We start from the raw sequence: 13,941 nt of genomic DNA on the forward strand, positions 1-13,941 counted from the left end.
ATAGCTGAACCATACAATACATAGCGTATTTGTGATGGAAATAGGATTCCTGTATTATTTGATTTCTATCCGTGGATTATCAAAAATATTCAGTCAAAACATTTATTTTCTTCGGGGTCCTGCATCAAAAAGGTATATAACCCTATTGCGTAGCTACTTGAAAATGCGTCACCGTTGAGCATACACATCAGACCTATTTGTCAATAGCTAAATTTTCATGTCCTAATCCATTTTAAAATACCTCAATTACACTTTACTTATTTTGACTTGTTAATCCTGTTCACATCAGCTTAGAGATGATATCTGGGTCCAACGTGTGTCAAGCAATAGTCGGAATGCAGAAGGGTGCACGAGCTTGTACTTTGACCAAATCAATAGAAATAGTCAACAAAATGCACGGAAGTCGATTAAATTTGTAAACACTCGTACATTATACTCTCAGAATGTTAGTGCGTAAACCCATTCGTTTGCTCTTCAGTCTATAACATGTAAATCTGTAAGAACTGTTGCCAGCGCTGGAATTCAAACGAAAGAAGTTCGTAAACAGTTCTAAATTATACTCCTACAACGACAGTGCAAGCTTAATTTTACCCACAAATACACGTATAATGTACTCATTCCGCAATGTTGTGTGCACAAATACACGTATAATGTACTCATTCCGCAATGTTGTGTGCACAAATACACGTATAATGTACTCATTCCGCAATGTTGTGTGCACAAATACACGTATAATGTACTCATTCCGCAATGTTGTGTGCACAAATACACGTATAATGTACTGATTCCGCAATGTTGTGTGCACAAATACACGTATAATGTACTGATTCCGCAATGTTGTGTGCACAAATACACGTGTAATGTACTCATTCCGCAATGTTGTGTGCACAAATACACGTGTAATGTACTGATTCCGCAATGTTGTGTGCACAAATACACGTATAATGTACTGATTCCGCAATGTTGTGTGCACAAATACACGTATAATGTACTCATTCCGCAATGTTGTGTGCACAAATACACGTATAATGTACTCATTCCGCAATGTTGTGTGCACAAATACACGTATAATGTACTCATTCCGCAATGTTGTGTGCACAAATACACGTATAATGTACTCATTCCGCAATGTTGTGTGCACAAATACACGTGTAATGTACTCATTCCGCAATGTTGTGTGCACAAATACACGTATAATGTACTCATTCCGCAATGTTGTGTGCACAAATACACGTGTAATGTACTCATTCCGCAATGTTGTGTGCACAAATACACGTGTAATGTACTCATTCCGCAATGTTGTGTGGGTCAGCGTTAAGGTCAAAGTATTCAACAAACATGTTGATACATAAATCCTATTGAAAATCTTTTCTAGCACCTTCTTCAATGTTCTATGCCTTTTTAGATACAGAAGCACAAACTGCAATGCATTCATGAAAAGTGACAAACTGTTATGCGGTATTTTGCAGCTGGGACATTGAAAGATTTGTATGTCATCTTTTCAAACTTGTTTAATGTTCCGCTCGAGGATTTTTCACTCGGATGGAGGGGACGTCGATGTCACCATTACCGGTGAAGGGCTGAAAAATTTAGGTCTATGCTCGGGCCGCTTACGGTCTTTGAGCAGGGAGGAATCTTTATCTTGCCACACCTGATGTGACAAGGGGACCTCAGTTTTTCCGATCTCATTCGTAGGACCCTCCCCTTCATTTAGTAGCTTCTTACGACAAGCAAGAAGATATTGAGGACCTATTCTAACCCGGATCCACTCTGCATTCGTGATGCAGTAATCAGTCAAAGGTATATGAATGTCAAAAATCAAGTTCATTTATCAAAGCCAAGGTCAATTAAATTTACCACAACTATATGCAACCACAATCAGGTGTTTAACATACACATCTTGTCTCTCTCTCTCTCTCTCTCTCTCTCTCTCTCTCTCTCTCTCTCTCTCTCTCTCTCTCTCTCTCTCTCTCTCTCTCTCTCTCTATATATATATATATATATATGTATATATATATCCATATGTTTGACATTGTTCAAGGAGGAGGGTTTAAATTGGCTTAGCCTTCTTCCTGATCCTTTACATAGAATAAGGTATGGTTCTAAATACTTCATGTGTTTTAAACTGTCATGAATGGAGCTGCTGACATAGACCGCTTGATTGATCCTGGGTATTAGTCAATTTTGTCTCGTCATGAAATATTTATGTGCAACATTGCAACGGTCGCTGTAGCCCACGGGCAATAGGGCGCTCGCTTCGCAACTTAGAGAGGAAATAACAAGCAACTGTCCTTTAAAAAGAGGCTGCAAAACGTGGACCATAGGCAGTTATTTTAACGGAAACTTAGCATTCAAGGTTGAAATAAACTTGCTTTTTGAATCAGAATTTTAAAATTTTGAAACATGCTAATATTTCATTAAAAGTCTTATTATATACTTTCAATTTCATCTCTTCTTTTTTCTTTAAAAGTTTGCGGGCATATATCACACGATATATGCCCGGAAACATTCCGGCCCGCAAACATTACGTCACAATCAAATTTCTACGCCGTTAATTTTCAAATTTTTCGTGTTTTTCATCTTTTACTCAGTTAAACCGATAAAGTTATTGTTAAAAATAAAATTATTGTTAGTTTCTAAATGAAATTGAAAGTATATAATAAAAAGGTTATAGACTTTGTATGGGAAATATGACGACCTCGTTTTTTGTCGCGAACGGACCTCGCAAGCTCGGTCCGTCTACGCGCCAAAAAACTCGGTCGTCATATTTTCCCATACAAAGTCTATAACCTATAATTATTGCTAAAGCTGTAATGATACTTAGGTCCAGTCGATATGAAATATTTGTAACTTTTACCTTTAACCCCAGATTTAAGAGTTCCACAAGGGGCATAATCTGGTCTAAATAATAACGTCTTAATGCAATAATATAATACTTTAATCCAATGATGAAAATTTGGCAACAAAATATTGATGCTCACAAACTTGACTGCCATTTTCATTTCAAAATCTGCCCATTGTAAGATATGAACAACAATAAATATAGGGTACCCAAGTTAGCTGATGTAAAAACAATAAACCAAATGATATAAGTTTCTACTCTGTATTCTGATATATTCAAACGTAATCAATCTACAATACTACCAAAGTTCATCCCGAAATTCCGTATACTTCCCAAGATATAAAGAAATAAATTCGGAAAAATGCCTATTATTTTTTGGTCGACTCTTCGCTGGGCTCTAGCACTATACGACTAAACAGAATGCTATTACTTAGAATGTGCTGCAGGTCGACAGGGGATGCTTACTCCTCCTAGGCACCAGCTGATCCCACCTCTTGTGTGTCCAGGGGTCCGTGTTTGCTCAACTATCTATTTTGTATTGCTTGTAGAAGTTAATGGTCAATTGTGAAATTCATCATGATCCCCGAGTCAGTCGGTTTTTGGTGCTAGTGCGGGAATTCATATTATTATACCTCATATAAAGAATCACTAGTAAAACAAAATCTGATTGGCCGAGAAGGTCACGTGACCGTCGTGTTTGCCCTGCAACAAAACTTCCAAACTCCCCGTCGAGGCCTCATTACGTCACCTACGTACAGACCTCTCCTATGTGACGCAGCACAATATACAGATTTGTATATTGTGAGTCCGCGATTATCACGCGGGCAAATAACAATAAAGAAGTAGTTTGTAGTTAAAAGCTTGAAAATATTGACAATAAGAGCATTAATATAAAAGTATGGATTTTATTTTAAACATAAAATTATCAAAAGATCATTAAAAGGTACGGATACTCTGTTCAAATTATAGTGTTTAATGTTTACGTTCTTGTTTTGAACTGTTTACGTTTGACGTTATGGTTTTTTCGTCATTCTACAGTGACGTCACACAGTATACGCGGTATAAGAATTCGCTATCCCATAATGCCTAACTGGAAGAGATTGGTTTGCGAGCAAACGAACTCTGGCTGAAGTTTGCAAAACTTCGTGTTCCACCCCTTCGGATATCTCGTGTTTCCCTTTCGTGTCCAGTTAAATGAACAAACCCGAGTGTTCCGAATGACGCAGACAACAACATGCATGCAGCCTCGTGCATTTCCATAAATTTAACGTCAAGGTAAACGAATTCTATTGTGACGTCACAATGAGTCCGAGTCATTGTACTTTGATAGTTCGTAAGGCACAAAACATGCGGGTCTCTGATATACAATTAAATTGCTTGGTTTTGGTTGATAGAAAAAACAAGCAAGTAAATCAGCATTCATGGAGAATGGAAATACAAAAACAGGTTATCATATAACTGTAACTCGTTGTTTTTACATTCTAATACGTTGACAGCGCGGTGTTACTGATAGCTGAGCGGACTCCAATTTCAAATACATTTTTGTAGTCTTGCTTTGTTTCGGTATAATAAACAATTTATTGCATGAATGTTCGGGGATATGAATATTTATTCACCCAAGAAAAATCATATTCCCCTCGGGCGTTGCCCTCGGGGAATATGATTTTTCTTGGAAGAATAAATATTCATATCTCCCTCACTATCATGCAATAAATGTATAATATCGCATAAAATGCAATTATTTCTTTTATAAAATATAAAATATTCGTGACTTCTAACTGAATATTTGGTAAGGGCTTTGCTACTAGGGCAGTAATCTTTGCTCAGATAGTGGAAATGCTTGAAATTATATCTTGTTGTTTAGAATTATGCATTTATCACATAAATTGGGTGCATAGAGGTCTGTACGGAAATTGTCATTCCTGCGTTGGAGTTTCAGCCTCCAGGCCCTAATCCCCAGGGGGTGGCTATATGGAGCATATGAAAATGCAATCATTGACCTACATATAAATATGGTAATAGTTATTATGAGCTTGGATGCCTTTATTAGAACTGTGAAACACATGGATTATGACTCGGAGGACCTAACAACACGGCCAATGAAATGGTATAGTGTAAAATGTTTGGGGTCATATCCGAAAGACCCGTGATTCCTGAGCGTTTGGTAAGGCGAGTGTGACCGGTCGACAGGGGATGATTACTCCTCTTAGTCACTTGATCCCACCGGGGGTCCGTGTTTGCCCATATCTTCATTTTGTATTCCGCATAGGAGTTATGAGATTGATCAATGTTCGTTATCTTCACCTTTCACGTAGCCATGGCACAAGCAGGACTCGAACTCACGGAACGAACGTTCTACCACTAAGCTACCACGATCGGTAGTGAAAACTGCAAGAAATCTTTAAAAACCTTTCACCCATTTCAATATAGTAAATAAACTACATGTACTTTTGCTGGTATATTTGTATGTCCATCTTCCGTTCTCCATTTTACTAAAGAAACATTCATCTAGGCCAATACTCAATAATGAACAGCCATGTGCCGCTATCATTTGGTTGGGATTGCGGCCATTACCGAAACTCATCTGGGCCAGAATTATGTAATGGTTAATTTGTTATTTAGAGTTCAATGTCTTAAGGTAGTACTCTACATCGTCATAATGGCTGACTTCCTTTTAAAAATGGATGAAAAAATCGATACCAGCAATATTTGACTTTTCCTTTTCAATTTAAATACCTAGCCGAGTAGCTCAGTAGGTTAGAATGCCGATTAAAAAAAAAAAAAAAAAAAAAAAAAGAATGCCGATTGCTGACATGTAGGTCGCAGGTTCGAGTCCAGCAGGGGTTTTAATTTTTTTTTCAGATTACCTTCCACTAAAATTGTATTTTTTGACAAAATAAAGTAAATTTGAAAATTTTCAACTTCAAAATATTGTTGTACATATCCTCCACTCTTCAGCTACGTCAAATTTCTCTGGTGTAGCGTACCTCCTTGCCAACGCTACCATAAACTGGACCATAGTTTAGAAGTTATCATCTAAAAAAAAACTTCTAATACTTCTTAATTCTAATGTAAGCTTTTTAGGGAGACTATACACATCATACTTGGCACACAGTGTGTGGACCGGAATCGAACGTCGTTTTGTTATTGATAAAATTGTTAAATATTTATTTCAAACTTAAAACATTTCAGTTTAGGAGTTATGAGATTAATGTCACTGCTCGGTATCTTCACTTTTTCACCATACATGTCAAATGTGATATAGCAATGATAAAAAATTTCATTCATTTGTCGATTCAATATATCCCTGTGAACTAGAAATAAAAGACACCACAGAGTCGTCCACTTCGGAATCATACTTAGATATTTTACTGATATTAGATATATATTTTACTGATATTAGATATTAACGGCAAACTAACAACTTAACTTTATGATAAACGGGATGATTTCAGCTTCTCCATCGTCAATTAAATCGAGGCAGCCAACTGACAAACAAGTTGATGGTACAAGGGTTTCAACAGTCTCATTTAAAGTCAGCATTTCGCAAATTATATGGTCGTTATAACAGTCTAGTTTGCCAATACAACCTTTCATTGGGTCAAACACTGTCTGGCATGTTTCATACAGATTGGAAGGCCGTTCTTGGCACACTAATTTTCACTACGGATAACTCCGTTTACCTGATCAAGATATAGGGCTCGCGGCGGGTGTGACTGGTCGACAGGGATGCTTACTCCTCCTAGGCACCTGATCCCACCCCTGGTGTGTCCAGGGGTCCATGTTTGTCCAACTCTAATTTGTATAGGAGTTATGAGATTGATCACTGTTTGTTATATTCGCCTTTCACCAACGTCATTCGATCAAAATGTCATGGGGAAAACCGTAAATTTCGTACATGGTACAAAGGTTGCTTATGATGAGACGGTGGGCCATGACCAATAAAGTCAACGGTTCAAGGTCGCCAGAATGTTAAAAATAGCCGAGTATGATGTGACTGAACCATGGTCATTTGGCCAAGATCAAGGCCATTGATAAAGAGGGAAAGAAAATATCAGTTTAGCCTTAAACTTTTTCGTGTGATACGCAGGTGACCGTTAAGGACTATACGTTTTAAAGCATTAAGAAATGCAAACTACATATCGACCTTCCATTTCTTTTCAAACTCTGAGTGTTTGCAGGTAACGAGAAGAAAAAGTCAGCATCGGAGTTTCAGTCTGTCACATTTCATTAGACCTAAATTGTTTAATATTTACGAACAACTTCAAGTTGTCATGCAGCAGTCAGTGTGAGATCGTAAAGAGATAGAAAACTTCATTAGTTATCAATAACGAAAATCTTGAAAATTTGGTAACTCGATTGAAATGAAAATGAAATATTACGATGTAATATTTTGTGTTCCCGTGCATGTATTATGTAGCTTTAGTGAGATTTGAATTGCATCAGTAGTTGTTCTGTCAAGATCGATTAGACCACACGCGGACTGCAGAAAAACCCCTCACTTTCAACATAATCCCAATCTATTGATTAATTTATTATTTCCCCAGTAACTAGGTGGTTAAGAGCACATTTTATTACGTTTTCAATGCCACGGGTTTATTAAAACAATTAAGACGCTATATGATTAACCCACATCTCCTTGAGGTACCCTACTATTGTAGAATGACCACGTGCACAGAACACGTTCCATGTCAAGAATTGATTTTTGGTCCAAATTTGCTGCAAGTATAGAGTACACAAATATAATATTTAAAAAAAAAAAATAGCGATTGGCATAGAGGTCTCTATTACCCGATATCATTTTCACAAAGTAGATTACAGTACAGAGTGTATATATCTTATTATTATTTTTTTACATGAATGCTCTTTCTATTCGGCAAGATATACCCCACCTGGCCTTGTTGATTTCCACTTGGGATCAGTATTCAAACAGAAGATAAAGCGTTCAAAAAATTAATACCTCACGACTACCAAAGGACATACATACCAACATACCGTCTGCTTAGTTGACAGAAAGCCTCTGAATATAGCTGCATGTTATTGTTGTCACCTTGCAGCATCAGGTGATATAACTGTAGGCCTTCCCGTCACCTCAGATATATATTCTAGCTTGTCATGCTTTTAATTAATATGCATCGATGATGTCAAGAACGTAATATTACGCACTTCGTGAACATTATGCTGGCGTGACGCTTTGCAGTCAATACCATAAATCCAAACAATGTGCATTTTGGATTATTTTTCAAAATATCGTCTCTGTGAAAATTTATTAACGGCAAACTGACAACTCAACTGTATGACAAACAGGATGATTTCAGTTTCTCCATCGTCAACTTCCCATTTTTATGTAGCAATATTCCATTATCACCTGCATATGGTGTTTATATATCTCAAATGATTCGGTATACAAGAGCTTGTTCTGTGTATAGTCAGTTTTTAAATCGAGGTAAGTTACTGACAAACAAGTTGATGGTACAAGGGTTTCAACAGTCTCGATTGAAGTCAGCATTTCGCAAATTCTATGGTCGTTATAACGATCTAGTTCGTCAATACAACCTCGCATTGGGTCAAATGCTGTCTGACGTGTTTCATACCGATTGCTAAGCTTTTCTTGGCACATTGGTTTTGACTGTGGATAACTCCGTTTACCTGATCAGGATATAGGGCTCAAGGTGGGTGTGACCGGTCAACAGGGGATGCTTACTCCTCCTAGGCACCTGATCCCACCTTTGGTGTGTCCAGGGGTCCGTGTTTGCCCAACTATCTATCTTGTATTGCTTATAGGAGTTATGAGATTGATCATTGTTCGTTATCTTCACCTTGCATTAGAACACAAGGGAAGAAATCATTTGTTTGTAAAACATTTAAGCCCTATTCCCCAAACTGAATATGAGAAAGTATGGTGATTTTTTTGACTTGGTAAATCAATATGGGTCATTTCTTAGCTGTAATCAACCTACCTTTGAGTCATGATGTCCAATGGGCCACGGGTTCTTTACTTACAGGTTGGGAAATGCTGTATGCATGCTCTTAGTCCTATTTGGGTCCTAGCGGTTGACAACCTACCTATGAAATTTGATGACCATCGGACAAAAACAATTTTGCCATCGCTATGACAACTATTGATGAGTGCATGCTAGAAAATCCCATGACCTCTGATCTTTTTGACTTCAATAGGACTCGTGACCAACCCGCCTTCGAAGCTTGATGACCTCTGGGAGACAACTATTGCTGTAGACATGCTAGAGAGCCAATGACCTTTGCTCTTAATATCAAGAAAGTTCATTTACGAGCCAATAAAATCAAATTTTATCCAGTGATATTTGACCTATTACCTTTGACCCTTCGTCTTAAACATCAATGGGGTTGTAACCAGTCAAACATACAGCACGTGATCAACCGACCAACTTATAGGTAAAAACAAATAACAAGACTCTTCTTCAAAGAGGGCAAAGAAAAGTACCGTAGTATATTCTAATATGGAACATGTACTTTGATCGACCCTTAGCAATATACACCTATAATTTATTTTTCTCAGTCTGGATTAAGTTCATAGTAATTACTGGGCTGCGTTCAAGATCGTAGCGGCTAGCCTAGGAGCTAGGTATGGCGGCTGATTTGTGTCATTTTACACTATATCGTCCTTTTGTTATTTCGAGGCGAAAAGACAACAAAACGATATTTAGCGACTTTTCGTCCCGAAATAATGAAGAGACGACAAAATGATAATATCTGCTACTTTTCGCCTCAAAATAACTAAAGGCAAAACACATTGTAAGATGGCATAAATCAGCCACCATACCTAGCAGCTAGGCTAGCCGCTACGATCTTGAACGCAACCCAGATTTATACATCGAAATGCAACAATTATTTCCCTCGCGTTTTATTAAACCACAATTTAAAATAAAATGAAATAAAGATAAGTTTAGATTTACTATAATGATATAATTGATATGGTACTAAACCAAATAAAACAACAGTTAATTAGGTACACAAGTCGAACATATTTATGCCCCCGAGATCGAAGATCGGGAGGCATATTGATTTTGTCCTGTCTGTAATTCTGTCATTCTGTCTGAAAATTTAACCTTGCTAATAATTTTTGAACAGTAAGTGATAGAACTTTGATATTTCACATGAGTATTCTTTGTGACAAGACCTTTCCGTGGGTACCAACATTTTTTACCCTGTGACCTTGACCTTGGAGTTTGACCTACTTTTTGAAAATTTAACCTTGCTAATAACTTTGAACAGTAAGTGATAGAGCTTTGATATTTCACATGAGTATTCCTTGTGACAATACCTTTCAGTGGGTACCAATATTTTTTACCCTGTGACCTCGTCCTTGGAGTTTGATCTACTTTTTGAAAAATTTCTGTCATTCTGTCTGCAAATTTCACCTTGCTAATAATTTTTGAACAGTAAGTGATAGAGCTTTGATATTTCACATGAGTATTCCTTGTGACAAGACCTTTCCGTTGTTATTAAACCTTTTGACCATGATATTTGACCTACTTTAAATTTTTTTTTTTTTTTTTTTTTTTTACATTGGTCATAACTTCTAAATGGTAAATATTAGAGCTTTCATATTGTACATGAGCATTTCTTGTGACAAAATCTTTCTACTGGTACCAAGGTATTTGTCCTTGTGACCTTGGCCATCTTCGGAATTGGTCATTATCGGGGGCATTTGTGTTTCACAAACACATTTTGTTTACCTTTGGATATGAATGAATATCTGGGTAGTTTGCTCAGCTTTATATAATTATTTGAATTTTCCGTTACATGTATTCTCCTGAACATTAGTAAAAGTACATACTATGTCTCGTACCAGACATATCAGAGATGGTGAGATACAGAGAATTTTCTCCAGTTTAAAAATGTGTCCTTGCACTCCATTTACTTTTATGATAAGACATAATTGTCTGTAGCTGTTATGGATTAGTTTGTTTAATGTGTATCTTATAATTATTTAACCAAGGCAGTTCAATCTCTTGGAGACAATCACTAGGCTTAATGGAACATTATATGCTTACATCTGCGGTATGGATACTTCCTGAATGGACTACAATAAATTCTCGTGTGTTTGCTAACAGGAAACTGTATAACGAATACTTCTACAAAGCAGAGGGGGACAATATGTTTAGAGGTGTATTATTTCTTTAAAAGTACGTAATTATAAACAGATCTTCTATACAAGACCTTGACAAAATCTATTAATTTAAAAGTACAAAGAAGACAAAAGTATGTTCGGCACAGTAACAACGGGGTCCACTCGCATGGCAGATCACGTGGTAGTACGCTCACTGTGAGAGTTCGGAATTCGTATGTCTAAAGCTGTCTGTGTTTGCCGAGGATTACCGAACGTTTCCCCAGGAATGTCACAAATGAAGAGTTTATCCCCGCGGTCATAATGTTGAAATGACGGGTAAATAGACAGAAACTTTCTAGCAATGGCACCCTTGAACCTTGTCACAAAAGGTTGCAAAATATGTGGATGACCACGTGACTTTAATACTTTTTGGACCCACACATCATGAAACAAACTAAATTTCTTACTATCTAAAGTAATAGAGTATTGCAAACCTTTGTCTTTTTGACATATGTGACAGAGTCAATGCCTTCTACTGGAGCTAGAATAATTTATATTTGACCTTTTGGGGATAGGAGCTCATCATCAAAAGATCAGTAAACAAATGCCGCTTTTCATTGTCAACAACTCAGTATCTAATAAACACTATATTTCCAACATAAACAATTTCTTATTAGTTTTCAATTACCTATTTTACGTTTAAGAAACTGGCGAATTAATTTAGTGTGTACCCTTACTTTGATTTTGATTTTTCATAAAAATGGCGAAGTAATTTGTAGCCATTTACTCTGAACAATAACAAACAGGGTTCTTTCACGTTACCATCATCTATCGCGATTTATGCCGTAATTCTGAGGACGCCCGCGCTTTGAAATACCATTCCTGATAAAATGATTTTGCGATTTACAAGCCTCTATTATCCATTTTCATCGAATTCATTTACTGATCAGAGCGGCCTCCTTTTTTTCTTTTTCTTCTTTATCAAACTTAAGACCCACGCGAAGAATTTGTTTCTCAGCAAATAAAAGCTGTTTGTTTACTGTTGCAGTGCATCTCGGAGGCGCCCAGGCCACTGCTTAGTAGTCGCCCGGATGGAGACTAGAGAGAATCCTCCTTAGAGTACCACACGGGAGGGTTCACACGGGTCATTCACACGGAGGAGGGGAGAGTGACCCGCCATTGACCAAGGCGATAAGCAGAGCTGGGGGAGGACATTGCTGTGATAAGACTCGTCATAGCCCATCGATATCACTGGCACTTGATAAGACTTCGCATGGGTATCGCGGAAGCTAAGCATTGGGTTGTTTGTCGCTGGAAAAAACCTTGAATTTAAACCCTATGCTTGTTTTTCGTCGAAAAGTTTCTCCTTTAGGTTAATCTTGAAATGTGTTGTCTTTCTGGGAATATTCGTATTTCTAGGATCACTATTACAATAAAACAGTTGATTTACGTGATTTGTAATTTACGGTTTCCATTCTTCGCCTGAACAGGTGGAAAGATGGAAGTTGTTCAGCAAGAATGATCGTAAACGCTATTGTATTTTGATTATTATTGTGACCAATATACATACATGTATATACATTTTCTTTTCGTTTTTACACGACTGGGGCTCGAACTCGCAACATGAAAACAGACCTCAAAATCACTAAATTTCTATAAAGGTAACGTTCAGTTCAAATTTGAGAAAGGTGCATGGACAAGATAAATCGACTCATTGTCTATCTATTAGACAAAATGCACAGTAAAGACTCACATGAAGATCAACATTTTAAAAAGTATATTTCAAATTTTAATTACGATTTCAAAAAAAAATAATCTGTTTTTTGCTGCACTTCCATGTAATTCGTACCGTTCATAGTTGGTACATACTTTATTTTGTCGTCTGCCAGACTCAAATAAAGACATCAGGATATGAAGATAATGAACGGATATATGCAAGAAAAGCTAGGGTAAAAAAATATATAGGAATTGTGTTAAGTACCTTGATTATTACTATTTGCGTGGAACAAAACAACACTTTCACTTCTACTCGCACACAATTAAAGATGATGACGAGGACTCAATGTGCTCTTATTACAATTATCACTGTCAATGAGCAAGAAATATCCTGCTATCTGAAGTCCTGGGGTAAATTATGAAATCATGATCTTCAATTTATACAATTTTGGTTTGCTTTATTAACTTATTTAGTTTGCTTAAAATTATAGACACATTACAGAACACACATATAAATAGATAGATATACAGAGACAGAATTTCACTATCTATATATAGATATACAGAGACAGAATTTCACTATCTATATATAGATATACAGAGACAGAATTTCACTATCTATATATAGATATCAACTTCCAGCTCTTACCCGAGCTTGGACCCACGACCTGCGGAACCAAATCTCTTAGCAGCGAGTGACCGGCGCGCTAGACCATATAGGGTAAAAAAGCTAAACTTCTTTCAATGGTGATAGGATGTGCGTGTGTAATACACGACGATAGAGTGCATGTACAAACGGAGTATAGTACATAGAAGTGGAATGTTTCCAGTACTTAGGAGTTAAAAAGTACCTAATTCCCCACATTTAAAGAAAACAAACGCGCTAAGATTTGTTTCGTTTATTTTCCTGGGGTTTTTTTTTTTATCGATAAGATTTTAAAAGAAAATATTGATTATATGTATTTTATATAAAGTAATTTCTCAACTTTTAGATATATATAAGATCCAGTACTGAGATGATGTCCCTGACATTTTCTACATCCTACTTTTTCAGATATCAGGGGCTTAAGGACGCTTTAAATCGGGTCAATGCACGCAGACGCTTCATCTGATAATGCGGGCATTACAACTGGGTATCTGTCGACATCTTACTACAAACTACTACAAACCGATCGACACGTGAAAAATATGCTTGATTATTGGTACAAAACAATACAAACACCCTGTCGTTTAATCTTTGTTTACATTTTCTGAGATCAATACACATTTAATTAACGATTGGTCTCTAGGA

General features: G+C 36.9%; 1 long non-coding RNA gene across 1 annotated transcript; it reads left to right on the top strand.

Moving 5' to 3' along the window:
* The first annotated feature begins 10,893 nt into the window (after positions 1-10,893).
* Positions 10,894-12,383, top strand: LOC130050000 (uncharacterized). Its single transcript, XR_008798356.1, has 2 exons — positions 10,894-11,010; positions 11,983-12,383. It is a non-coding gene; the product is annotated as an uncharacterized LOC130050000 (long non-coding RNA).
* Positions 12,384-13,941: the final 1,558 nt, after the last annotated feature.

This window comes from Ostrea edulis, chromosome 9 (genome assembly GCF_947568905.1).
Source record: "Ostrea edulis chromosome 9, xbOstEdul1.1, whole genome shotgun sequence".
NCBI lineage: Eukaryota > Metazoa > Mollusca > Bivalvia > Ostreida > Ostreidae > Ostrea > Ostrea edulis.